At 41.5% G+C, this 14170-nt stretch overlaps 1 protein-coding gene across 9 annotated transcripts in view; it reads left to right on the top strand.

Annotated features, from left to right (window-relative positions):
- Window positions 1-14170, top strand: part of FYB1 (FYN binding protein 1) — a 165474-nt gene that overhangs the window by 44799 nt on the left and 106505 nt on the right. For 3 of the 9 annotated variants that reach the window (XM_078004683.1, XM_001084428.5, XM_015139942.3), the window contains exon 1: window positions 2186-2306. The exons of 4 other annotated variants lie outside the window; for them this stretch is intronic. The gene's annotated coding sequence lies outside the window, so the exon portion shown is untranslated. Of the gene's footprint in view, window positions 1-2185; window positions 2307-8443; window positions 8620-14170 lie in introns of those variants that run through there. 2 more of the 9 variants (XM_078004682.1, XM_078004681.1) reach the window with 1 other exon arrangement.

Below are 14170 nucleotides of genomic sequence, written 5' to 3'. Positions count from 1 at the left end.
AGGAGAAGAAAAACAAATAATCCCAAATTCCAATTAGGCTTCCTTCATGGTCCAAGATTAACTGTCCCATGTTAGGTAAAGTCTTCCTCAACTCTTCTGCCCCCATGCAGAAGGAATTATATATTCCTGGGTATTTCCAGAGGCCTTTATTCGTACTTTGAGCTTAATACTCATCACAGTGTGTCATGGTTAGTTATACAGTGTCTATCTCTATAGTGGTTATAATACATGTTTGGTTGCAGCAAAAGAAACACAACATAACATTGATTTTTTAAAGTTAAATGTTTTTCCTCCTGTTCCCGTCTTTATAACCATCTAGCAAAATCCAGTGATGATGGGGTTGTCTCCTGTGTCGGGGGCCAGGTCCTTCTATCTTCTGGCTCCATCATGCCTAGAGTATTACCTTAGTCATCACTGGATCAGAAGAGCTCAGGCCCCCACAGCATTCCAGCCGGCTGGGAGGAGAAAGCTTGATGGGGCCCTCTTTTAGGGCACCACCAAGAAGCTACATAGATCCCTTCTGCATAGATCCCATTGACTAAAACTTAACCATATGGACAAATCTAATGGCAAGAGGGACTAGAAAAGGCCTTGTCCTGTGTAGCTGTGGGCCAGGTAAAAAGCCAGAGACTGCTTAGGATAGAATAAGCATCCTAAACTTTTGGCAAACTTCTTCTATCATTTAGGCCTGTCAAAAAAAGGACTAGATAGTAAACATTTCAGGCCATATACGATCTCAGCCATGTCATCATCATTGTTGTCATCATTGTCTTCTTTTGCTTCTTCTCCCTCTTCTTACAATTCTTAAAAAATGTAAATTCTTAGCCTGAGGTCTGTACAAAACATTCTACAGGCCAGATTTGGCACGTGGGCCATATTTTGCTGACCCCACTACTCTATAAGAAGGGAAAATCATACTGGGAGGAAAGTGACCATCTCTGGCATAACGTCTGTAAGATTATAAGCCATTGAGAGGAAAATCCTCGTCTTCTCCATCTTTCTAGTCTTGGGCAGTGCTTGACCCACACAGTAAGTGTTTGATGTTTATGAATGAATGAGTAGAAGGAAGGTGGGGGAGGTTAAGTGTTTGATGTTTATGAATGAATGAGTAGAAGGAAGGTGGGGGAGGTTAATTTCACAACCACAGTTTGTTAAAATCTCATTTAGTCCCAATGGTAGCCTCTGTTTTGGGGGGTTTCTTTTCTTTTCTTTTCTCTTTTTCTTTTCTTTTCTTTTTTCTCTTCTTTTCTTTTTTCTTTTCTCTTTCTTTCTTTTTTTCTTCTTTCTTTCTTCTTTCTTTTTTTTTTCTGTCTTTCTTTCTTCTTCTTTTTTTCCCCCTTCAGACAGGATCTTGCTCTGTTACCCAGGCTGGAGTGCAATGGTACAACCATAGCTCACTGAAGCTTTGAACTCCTGTGCTCAAGCAACCTTCCCACTTCAGCCTCCCAAGTGTCTGGGGCTACAGGCATGCACCATCACACTTGGCTAATGTTTTTATAGTTTTGTAGAGACAGAGTCTCACCATGTTTTCAAGACTGGTCTTGAACTCCTGGTCTCAAGCAATCCTCTGCCTCAGCCTTCCAAAGTACTGGGATTAAGGCATGACCCACTGCACTCAGCCCCGATGGTAGTCTTTTCATGTGGATTATCATATAAATACTCCATTTCTTCCAGCCTGAAGAATAGTCTAACAGAGACCAGACAGAGTGAGTCTAGTGGGCTTTCCAGCACATGAGTGACCACCCTTCAGTTGATATGGTCAAGCACCCCACTTTACCTCCTGACCTCAGGTGCAGTTAGGTTCCAAATATTCCACATGCTCCGGTGGACCTTTCTAATTGTAAGCATCCCCCTATGGCCCCCACAGCAGGTGACACCTCTGGGTGTGTGGGAAGATTATGGGTCCAAAGAACTTACAGCTTCTTCCTCTTGAATAAATATGGTGGAAGGCAGGAGAACCTTGTTTTGGTTTTACCCTTTTAAATATCACATGCTTGGTGGGAATGTCAGCAGAAGTATCCAGGCTGAACAGGCACTTTTAAGTTCCTCTTTCTCCTCCTTCTTACTCAATATCCTGAGGGCATAATAGAACTTTTCTTGTCTAAGTTTGCCTGGTCGGGGGAGGGAGGTGTGGCTCACTCAACCACTGCCCTGAACAAAACCCTGCCAGGCATCAGAAAACTCCGCAGTTCTTGAGTTCCACATGCAGAGCAGATGCAACAGCAAAAAGTAAGTGGGTCCCAGACCCTGGCCCAGGAAGATCCACTAAAGGAGGCCATCCTTCCGCCTTATTCTGCAGGAGTCAGGTAACAGCTATGCCTAGGTTTCTTCTTTCAAATAAATGTGTAATTCTTTATAGCAGGAAAAAAGCACCACTTCCAAATTCTGGCACACAGACTGTACTAGCTGAATAACTGAAAGAAATGCATGTTCTGTTGGAAAATAGCAAAAGAGATGAACATGAGACACTAAAACTCAGCCTCATTGTAGCCAAAAGGATGATAAGCAGATAAAAATGTGGCCAGGAATGCGTCTGTCACTTGCTGTTTTGTAACTGGATAAGGCCTCTCGTGTGTTCTTTTTGGAACCTCTGGTGCCACTAGTGTTGAACAATGTCTTGCAGTGAAACCAGAAACAAGGTTTTATTGCCAACAGAGCTGGGCACAGATGATTTATTTCATCCTGTTTTCTTTTTTTTTTTTTTTGAGACGGAGTCTCGCTCTGTCGCCCAGGCTGGAGTGCAGTGGCGCGATCTCGGCTCACTGCAAGCTCCGCCTCCCGGGTTCCCGCCATTCTCCTGCCTCAGCCTCCTGAGTAGCTGGGACTACAGGCGCCCGCCACCGCGCCCGGCTAATTTTTTGTATTTTTAGTAGAGACGGGGTTTCACTGTGGTCTCGATCTCCTGACCTTGTGATCCGCCCGCCTCGGCCTCCCAAAGTGCTGGGATTACAGGCTTGAGCCACCGCGCCCGGCCTCATCCTGTTTTCTAACAAACATGTGTCCATCCTTTTGATAAGAAAGAGTAACTTTCCATTTCCTCCAAACCTGGCAGGAGGTGGGAATTCGTGTGAGATTTCTACATAGACTAAAGAAAGGGACTATACTGCCATCAATTATGGAATCCTGGCAAACTGGATAAATGATGACAAACAGCTGCAAATCAGCCAAGGAGGCCTTTCAAAGCAACCAGCAACTCCAAATTTTCATCGGAGCCTTTGGCTCTCTTGTATACATTGCTGATTCTTCTGAAAAATTCACAAGGCCTTTCCCCCCTCTATTTAACTTGATTTGCCGTGAAGTAATTAATAGAAAATGGGCCTCTGACTCTGCTTTCTATTAGCTGTGTGACTTTGGGAGAGCCACTTAACCTCTCTGTGTCTCAGTTTTCTCATCTAAATATGGGGATGATAATAGAACTTATCTCATGAAGTTGTTGAGGGGAAAAAACTATATACACTTTTTCAATACTAATGTAAAATAATAGATAATTAATATCCACCATTTTAAATATTTTTGCATTAAATACAAATAATTCTGTGTGGAGAACAGACGGGTTTATCACAGGAAGGGTGAAGCTGTGGCTGTGGTTTTCTGCCCATGCTACGGGAATGCCAGCGGAGGTTTTAAGTAGAGCAAAACGTCCCCATGCAAGGTGAGACACACGCACTTCAAAGAGTCCAATGCCTTAAGAAATTAATCATAAGTGATAGGTGAGGGGGAGGAGGATAAGATTGCTCTTTACAATAAAACCACATATTTTATGATGTGCCATTAAAGGTGATCCTGAATATCAGAGGAGTTATGGTGCACTTAAGACACCCCATGGAAAAGTTGACCATCTGTTTCAAAAAGGAAAGGCTAAAATGGATTCCGTTTCCCTTGAGAAATTATTGTAAAGGTTGAAATCCACACTGCCTGATTGTCATGTCCATTATTTGTTTACTACCATTGGGCTTCAAATTCCCCCCAGCTTCTGCTGTAGTCCAGAGGCTTGGAAGCTCGCTGCAGCTGATTTCCCGGGCAATGCGACACCTTGCAAGTTACGGCCGCTTCATAGAGCAATCACACTGACATCTAGTGGTTCAAAGAGTAAGTGCAGGCGGTGGCTTTGAAGCTTTTACCAGCCTCAACGTGCTTTTAAAACCACATTTTCCACCATGTATACAATATGTTCACAAGACAGAGAGGTCAGTGAAGTAGAAATGATACTTCACTTGTCTGAGGTGTTACTAGAGGCTGCCTCTAAAGGAACATTTCTAAAAACAAGAAAGCAAAGAGAGTGAACCATGGCCCGCTGGTAGGTTTGGGCTGAGGTTCCAGAGGTTGCGGTTAAGACTGTGACTCCAGAATCAAGATCCTGAGCTTGAAGGTGGTCTGTGCCACGCACCAGCGGCGGGCCTTGGGCGAGTTCCCAAATCGTTCCATGACTCAGTTTCTTTATTTGTCAAATGGGGATAACAGTAACGTCTCCATAGACCTGTTATGAGGTAATCCCTGAAAAGCTCTTAGCACAGCACCTGGCCAAGAAGGCAATCCGGGTTGCCCTCTCTTCTTGTGACTGTTTTTTAATAGCAAGTTGCTGTAGACGCTGTACCCCACAGGTCAGACAGCATAGAGCAATGGAAAGCTCAGAGGATGAGCAAGGGAGAGACCCAGATTTTAGCCCAGCTGTGTGACCTTGGACAGATGTCTTACCCAACTTCTTTTTTGTAAAATGAAGGACTTGGTTCGCTGATGTTTAAGGATATTTTTCTTTCTCAAACACTGTGCTTCTAAACCTTACACAGGCTTCTAATTGAAATTGTTCTACCTTTAAGGCCCATTTGTCTCCTTTCTTTTTACCAAAGCCCAGGGCCAAGCATGTCCCAGGTATTTATTATATAGTTGCTGACTGACAAGAAGTGATTGCTGGAACGCTCTCTATTGGTCACTAGGAATAAACCAAGAATGTCTTTGGGCAGGATGAAAATCCAGTGGGAAGCTCTGGAAGTCAAGGAATATTCCCCCATCAGAAGCTGGTCTGGGGTTTCTCTGATGAATTTGGAAAGCTCAGTGGTTGTCTTGTTTTTCTACCTCTGCTAATCAGCCTCTCTAAACAGATAAGAAACCAGGAAAACTATTTAGCTATATAAATTCAATACATAACCTTGTTAATCATGTTGCTGAGGCCTGTGCCATGAGAGTTGGTCAGAGCAGTGGATGACTTTGCTTCTAAGTGCAGGTGAAATGCTACCAAACTCACCTGCTGTCTGTGACTAATCCCCAACTCAGTCTTTCCAAGTTAGGGATAATCCCAGCTGGGATGTCACCTCTAATATGGCAACAAATGGTGGTGCAGCAAAAAATGATCATGAAACAATCTTTTCTCCCTTCCTCCTAAACTTCACCCACATAGACTATTGGACATTTGTAGAAATCCAACACAAACACAGGGAGGGGAACAACACACACTGGGGCATGTTGCGGGGCAGGGGGAGGGAGAGCATCACCATGAATCGCTAGTGCATGTGGGGTCTAATACCTAGGTGATGGGTTGAGGGATGCAGCAAGCCACTATGGCACGCATTTATCTGTATAACAAACCTGCACATCCTGCACATGTATCCCAGAAAGAACTTAAAATAAAATTTAAAAACAAACAAATAAATAGAAGAGTGAACAAAGGAGGGAGATGCGGGTAGAATTTTAACAATATGCATAACACTATTTTTATATTAGAGATTTCTAATATATGCTAATATAAATATACGCAATATTAAAAATCATATTATATACACACATGAAAAAAGGTAATTTGAGAGTTTTGTAAGGGTATGTATTATTTTCCTGTGGTTGCTCTAACAAAGTACCACAAACTAGGCAACTTACAACAACAGAAATCTATCCTCCCTCAGTTTTGGAGGCCAGAAGTCCAAACTCAAGCTGTGGGCAGAACCATGTTCCCTCTGAAGGCTCTAGGGGAGGATTCGTTTCTGGCCTCTTCCAGCTTCGGGTGGTTCCAGGGATTCTGTGGCTTGTGGCTGTATCACTAAAACCTCCACCTCTCTTATAAAATGGCCTTCTCCTCTTCTGCTGTCTTCTCTTCTTCTGTATCTTATAAGGACACTTGTCATTGGATGTAGGGCTACCTACATAACCCAGAATGATTCCGTTGAATGATCCTTAATTATACCTGCAAAGACCTTTTTTCCAAATAAGGTCATATTCATAGGTTCTGATACGTGGGCGTATCTTTTTGGCATATAGATGGGCATAATTTATAGACAAGCAACCAGCATCTGCACTCCAATCCCATTCACTTGTGCTAAATCAGGGTACCCACTCCAAAAGGTGCCCCCATCCTTGCCACTGAATTTCTGCCACTCTTTTGGTAGTAATTGATCAAGAAAGATGTGAGGATAAGAGTAAGACAGATCCAGGATCCCACTCGTCTTTAATAATGTTTGCTTCTGAATACACCACAGGATGCCACACCCTCCCCCCCGCACCCCTGGCTGACTGGGTTGGTGAGTCCCCCTAAAGATCCCTGAGAGGAGCACAGCAGGGTAGGTTGGGCCACACAGCAAGTGCTGCTTTAAAAAAACTTCCCCCAGGGTGATCCTACCGCACAATGCCCTTCTCATTATTTCCCCATCGTCATCTCAAAGAAAACCACTCAAAATACTTTTATTTACCCTATCAGTCAAAAACTAACAAACAAAAAAAACTAAAACAAAAACAAAAACTAGTCAGAGTTGTGCTTATATTTCTCAAGTGGATTTTTTATTGTTTTATTCATATTAGATATTTGATACTGATCCACTGTTATATTTAATTTAAATTTATAATTCTTCAAACATTTTCTTAACATTCTTATTGAATTTTTAATTATGGTAAAATATATATAATATAAAATGTGCCATTTTAACCATTTTTAAGGGTAAAATGTGGCATTACATACATTCACATTGTGTGCAAACATTGCTACTATCGATTTCAGGAACTTTTTCATCTTTCCCAACTGTAACTCTATATCCATTAAATATTAATTAACTGTTCCCTCCTCCCTCCAGCCCCTAGCAACCACCATTCTACTTTCTGCCTTTATGAATTTGACTACTCTAAGTACCTCACATAAGTGAAATCACACAATAATTTTTTTTTTTTTTTTTTTTTTTTGACACAGAGTCTTGCTCTGTTGCCCAGGCTGGAGTGCAGTGGTGCGATCTTGGCTTACTGCAACCTCCACCTCCCCTGGGTTCAGGTGATTATCCTGCCTCAGCTTCCCAAGTAACCTGGGATTACAGGTTTGCACCACCATGCCTGGCTAATTTTTGTGTTTTTAGTAGAGACAGGGTTTCAACATGTTGGCCAGGCTGGTCTCAAACTCCTGGCCTCAAGTGATCCACCCGCCTTGGCCTCCCAAAGTGCTGGGATTACAGGCATGAGCTATGGCACCCAGCCGATACTTGTTGTTTTATGACTGGCTTATTTCACTTAGCGTAATGTCTTCAAGGTTTCTCCATGTTACAGCATATGTCAGAATTTCCTTCCTCTTTAAAACTGAATAACATTCCATTGTATTATAAACCTCATTTTGTTTATCCCTCTATCTGTCAACAGACACTTGGTTTGTTTCCACCTTTTGGCATTGTAAATTATGCTACTATAAACATGGGATCTACCCATATCTGCTCAAGTCCCTGCTTTCAGCTCTTTTGGGTATACACCAGAAGTGGAATTGTTGGATCATATGGTAATTCTATGCTTAATTTTTTAAAGAACCACCATACTGTTTTCTACAGCAGCTGTACCATTTTACGTTCCCACCAGCAGTGCACAAGTGTTCAATTTCCCCAAATCCTGTCCAACACTTATTACTTTCTGCTTTTTTTTAAAATTATAGCCATTCAAATGGATATGAAGTAGTATCTTATTTTGGTTTAAATTTTTAACTAAAAGAAAAATTTATCTAGAAATTATAGATGACTCTCTCTGTGGTACTTTGTTTTGAAAACCATTTAGTATTTAGAAAGCATAACACAGGAAAGGGTTTTGGTGTGTTTCATTTTTTGTTGTTGTTGTTCTTTGAACTAACCAAAGATGTTAACACTTTTTTCACTTTTTCATTCAGACAGAAGTTATTATATATAAATGCATTGTTATCAATCTGATTTTTGCCATGGGACTTCCCAAATTATAACTTCTTTCTCCTGTAGTATCTGTTTACACCCTTCTTCAACCACCCCTAGTAATAAGTTTGAGGCTGCAGCCAAATGAACAATAAGCACCATCTCAGGCAGACAATGAATGAACCAGAATGGTGTCCTGAGCCCCTAAACTGCCAGTTAGATGGTTCACGTAACCAACTCTAAGGGACAGCTGTTTGGAGCCAGGGTTGGGCTGAAAAAGCCCTAATATAGTCATCTATCTAAACACCTCACCCCTACACCAACACACATATGCACAAACTAAAGGTTTTTAAAACAAACGGAATTGTTTGTGGTCTCTTAGTTGTTTCCCCTTTTCATATTGGCCACGATGTTGTAAAGTCAATCAAGATGTTTTGGCCTTGAGCCCTGTAAACTCCGTGTCTTGCTCTGTTTCCTTGCTCATCTCAGATCTGCCAGGATCACAACCGTAAGTAGGACAAATGTTATCACATCCCTTGCAATGACGAGGGATTCTTGGGCAGGAGGTCAATGGCTAGAGTTAGGTGGAAAACATTTTGGATTAGAATCAGAAACTGCCAAAAAGTTTTGTGTGTGAGCTGAGAACTTAAACTAGTAACTACATGAGAAAGACAATGAAGGTCATGCTTCCTATGGCATATAGGGTGAGCACAGAATTTGGAATCAGAACCTGGTTTTGGTTCTCATCCTACCCCTGCTAAAGCTTAAGTGATTCAGTTTATGGTTGGGTTGTATATTAATAACACTAAGAACTAACTGGGCTTTGGGAGGATCAAATGAGGTATTATATGTGAAATTTTCTTTTAAAATGTGATTATTAGTTTAATAATGAAATTAGGAATGGGTATAAACTACTAAACTCAAGAATTTTTTTATAATTATATGAGTATATATAGAGGTGGGGTTTTTTTTGGCAGGGGGGGTGTAAAGGCGATTTGTTCACCAAGAAAAGTGTTTTTAGTAAAGCATAGATGTTAATCTAGATTGTGGCAAGGTGCCACACAATAGATTTAGCACATAAGCAAGGAGTCTCTAGAACACACAGAAGAAAATGAATGAATCCATGAATGAATGGACAAGTGAGAGCCCAGAGCAGCTGAAGCCATGAAATGCTTTGGAAAGAGAAGCGTGCCTGGAAAAGGAGAGTGGCTGGGTCCTAAGAGCAGGATGAACACCATGGAAAGCTTGAAATTGAAAACATCACAATTTTAATGAGAAAAAGTGCAACCCAAAGTGAAGAGCACCATGATAACAAAGGTGAGAAAAGATGCTCATCTCATGGCAGAGTCTTGTTACTGCGCAGTTATCAGAAACAGTGAGCTAAGAGGTGTGAAGTGCTTCTATTATTTAATCCCGATTACTAAACATTGAATGCATTTTCTTCAAAGCTCAAAAGGAGACAAAATGGAATGGGAACAAGGGGGAGGGTTGGGGGGAGGAGGGATACCCCGCATTGTCATATTCCATAGAGTGAGGTTTCAAAATATTATCTCTTTCTCTTTTTGGAATCTTCCGTGCCTTTCCATTTCTAATGTATAGCTTTTACTTTCCTCAGATCAAACTCTGGATCTCTCATTGACTGAAAGCTGCCACCTACCTTTTTTTTTTTTTTTTTTTTTTTTGAGACAAAGTCATGCTCTGTCACCCAGGCTAGAGTACAGTGGTGCATTCATGGCTCACTGCAGCACTGACCTCCTGGGCTCAAGCAGTCCTCCCATCCCAGCCTCCAGAGTAGCTAGGACTACAGGTACTCACCACTGTGCCTGGCTAATATTGCATATTCTTTTTGAGAAATGAGGTCTTGTTTTGTTGCCCAGGCTAGCCTCAAACTCCTGGCCTCAAGCAATCCTCCTGCCTGAGCCTCCCCGAATGCTGGGATTACAGGCTTGAGCCACCCACTGTGCCCAGCTGCTGCCACCTGTCTTGGTTAACTCGTTGAGTTCTGCCTCTTCTTAGCAGTTTTCACACAGATCTTTTCACATTCTGGGAAGGAAGTCTCTAGAAAACCCCACAGATAGCCTCATTCCTCCACCCCCACTTCACTCCATGTAGACAATAAACTTTCAGTTTCTAACATCATGTTGAGTGTAGAAAAGAAATTGAGCGCCCAGGAGCGTGTGTCTGTGTGTGTCTGTGTTTTTGCATTTGTTGGGAGTGACACGACAGCTGAGGAAAAAAAGGAAGCATAACATTTCTATTTTTCCCTTGTCAAAAGTATCTTTCCCAGACAACAAGGATTTTTATTTCAGACTTCAAATGTCCTTAGCAAAACAAAGTTTTTATTGGGGTATATATGAAAATAGAACAACCATAAGAAATAGTAGTTGAAATTTAGGTCTCTCTTTGAGGTTGGAGGAACAGAAAAAAATGAAAGAACTTATATTGTATTATGAAGTGTACATTAACTGTTAGCCTAAGAATCAAATAAGCCACTAATAAGATATCTATGAAAACATTTTTCAATTATCTCTAAGTTCGTTAGTCAAAATATAAATTCCTGAAAAATTATTTTCTAATTTGGTATTTTCAGCTCATGCAGGCTGAGTGAATTATCCTAAACAAATGTAAGTTAAATTTGCTATAAAAATTATAAAATAGAATAAGAAAAATAAGTGGTTTTAGGACCATTTGTTGTTCTATACTATCTACATCTCAACTATGTATTCTCTACATCCTATTGCCATTCTATCCACATCAAGAACTCAAAAACATATAGCAATACAAACCTCAGAAACACCTAGAAAGTCATATATATTCATATGTATTATTTGTATTAGAGACAGGGTCTCGCCATGTTGCTCGGGCTGAACTCAAGCCCCTGGGCTCAAGCGGTCTTCCCACTCAGCCTCCTGAATAGCTAGGACCACAGACATGCACTCTCATGCCTGACTAGAAAGTCATATTTAACTTCCTTATCCATTTATGTTTAAGCCCTCAGAGGCCATGGCAAAGTCAAAACTATTTGTACAGGAGCTATTTTGTAGGATAACCAGGAAGAGAATGTTCAAGGTTCAAATTTGTAGATCGATGATGATTCTCAAACTCCTGATTCTAAAAACAGGGGGTACACAAAAATCCAACTGATGTACATGTCTTATAGAGTATACAAGGCACCAGCATTTGGGAGGTGGACCATCACCATCAAAACTTTACTACCTGCTAGGCTATCTTGCTTCTTCTGCTCTAATTCACTCTGGAAGAGAGAACACAGTAGAAACAGGAGAAGGGTCCGGATCGTCAGTACTCGGAATAACACCAGACCAGGAGATGATGCATACAGACATCTGCGGAGGTTCTCTGCCAAGGTCTGAGGGGACCTGGCGGGGCACACACACCACCCAGAAAGTCCCCATTTAAGTCAGGTGTTTCTTTCCACACGACACCTCACAATGCAAGACAGGGCATCGCTGACTGCTGGGGTTGTGGCAGTTCCATCTCCACCTTCACAAGTTACAGAAAAACATACAGGGGTTGTCACAATCAATGCTACCACCGGTGCTTCCGCCACCAGCTCCTCCTACCCATGCCCTCGCCCAGAGCCTGCAGCAGAGGGCTCCTGCCCCAAGAACTTAATTTGCGGCGAGAGTCAAGTTCCCACATCCTGTTGAAGAGGGGCCTGGTGCTCTCTCCAGCCTCAGAGGCTCAGCCCACTGGAATCCACCACAGCTCATTTGTAATGAAATAGATATTCTATTAGCAAGTGCTTAAATCACAACTACAGGTCAACAAAGGAGCTAAGAAAATCATCTCCTCCACTCCCATCTGTATGACCAAGCAAGGTGAAATTTAAGTAAACTCAGTCCATCAGCCAGTATGTTCAATGCATATTATGGAAAGAGATGTGCCAGGTTCAGGGATGTGTGTGTTTGTTTGCCAGGGAGGGAACTGCTGTTGAGCAGGAAAAATAAAACAAGGTTCCTGCTTTTACATCTCCTTGGGGAAACAGCACATATGTAAATTATAATTCATTAAGAATCTAAATAGGCCGGGTACAGTAGCTTGTGCCTGTAATCCCAGCACTTTGGGAAGCTGAGGCAGGTGGATCACCTGAGGTCAGGAGTTCAAAACCAGCCTGGTCAACATGGTGATACCCCGTCTCTACTAAAAATACAAAAATTAGTGGGCGTGGTGGTGCATGCCTGTAGTACCAGCTGCTCGGAGGCTGAGGCCCGAGAATCGCTTGAACCCAGGAGGCAGAGGTTGCAGTGAGCCAAGATCGCGCTACTGCATTTCAGCCTGGATGATAGAGGAAGGCTCCGTCTCAAAAAAAGAAAAAACGTATTTAAACAGTGTTAATGGGGATAGAAGAGATCCCTGCGGTTCTATTATCTGTAGTGGAACTTGTTATCCACCATGCCTGTGAAGGGTCTTGTCAGGAGTACTGTATTTTCAGCCAGCAACCATTAACTCTTAAGTTGGGATAGTTTTTTTAATGTAATTTATAGTAGTAAAGAGTTTTATGAAAGTTTATTTTCAGATTAAAACCATTCCCTTTTCCAGGTTTCCTGGGTACAAAGACTGTGTGTGTGCGCGCGTGTGCATTGTGTGTGTGTTGTGTGTGATGAGAAGGGATGGAGGGCTTGGTCATGGGGGACATATGTATTATTTTCTTTAATCTAGGCAATGCAAACCAGTAATGCAGAATCCTATTGCTGTATAAAAATTTGAATTGCTTGAATCTATTACAAATTTTTGCCAGTGTGCTTCCTGCCTCAAGGATAGTAAGTTTCTCCAGCTTAGGGGAGAACATTCTGTCTCTTTTTGTTACACTTTTTTGTTACACATTCAATCTTTTTGTTACACCTCCTGGTCAGACCTTGGCAGAGCAGGTCCTAAGTTTGAGTAACAAAAGGCATCAGCCCCACAGAAGCTGGGTCTCCAACCAGAGCACCATCTTCATCTGCCCTGGCTACAACCTCCAAAGCCTTAGGCAGGACGAGGGCTGGCTTCCTGGAACCTTTTCTCCTGTACTCATGAGCCCCCTCACAGCCTCTTGTTGCCCTCTGATATCACTGTACTGGGGTCCTATTACGGGTAAGGATGGCAGTGGTAGGAACAAATTTTGTTCCATAAGAAGAACCAGGAGTTGAAACCGAATAAGTCATGGGTAACAAACGACTTTATCTCAATATAAGAATAAAGAAACTCCACATATGGTAAAAATTTATCAAAGATTTTTTGAAAAACCAATTTGGGTAAACTATTTTATTCTTTTACTGCCTCCCTCATGATTAGAAGCATTACATACAATCAAATGAAGTCATTTTATTCCTTTTTTATGGGCTTTATACAGGGAAGAGTAACAGCAGCCACAGCAGAGATTAATTCTCCTCTTGCTTTAATTGCAAAAGTGACACAAACATATCTTAAGGAGGTAAAATCTGACTTTGAAGTCATTTTAAATTCATTAGTTACTCATGATTTATGGAAGTTTCATTTCTTTTGTATTTTAAAGAATATCCTAAAGATGAGACTTTCCAAGGTGGGCAACTTTAAAAACCATTGCTAGTAGTGGCTCATTTAGTTTCTATACAGTTATTTGTAGGTGTTAGAGTGTAGTCTATGGAAAAAAAAAATTAAAATCTGACTTCCTGGTAAGTTAATTTCAGTAGTTCAAGAGCAATAGAATTAGCTCAGGGTTTCTCAACTTTGGCACTATCCACGTTTTGAACTGATAATTCTTTCTTGTGGGAGACTCTCCTATAGAACAGATGTGCAGCATCCCTGGCCTCTATCCAACCCCTTCCCTGGCTGGTCATTTTAGTCAAAAATGCTTCTAGACATTGAAAAACCTCCCCCAGCAGGGGGGGCGGGGGGGAATTCCCACTAGCACAGGTTAAGAACCACTAGATTAGCACAATATCCAAGAAATATTTAAAACCATGAGTAATATAACAATAAAACTAAAACAAAACAAAATCCTGTTCCCAATAATAGAGATAAAATATTTTTAGTTTTCCACATGTAACTATGTAGGTGAACTGACTACAAAAGGGAAA

Source organism: Macaca mulatta, chromosome 6 (assembly GCF_049350105.2).
Source record: "Macaca mulatta isolate MMU2019108-1 chromosome 6, T2T-MMU8v2.0, whole genome shotgun sequence".
Lineage (NCBI taxonomy): Eukaryota > Metazoa > Chordata > Mammalia > Primates > Cercopithecidae > Macaca > Macaca mulatta.
Note: the sequence above shows the minus strand (reverse complement) of the source record. Positions and strands in the feature narration are given on the sequence as shown.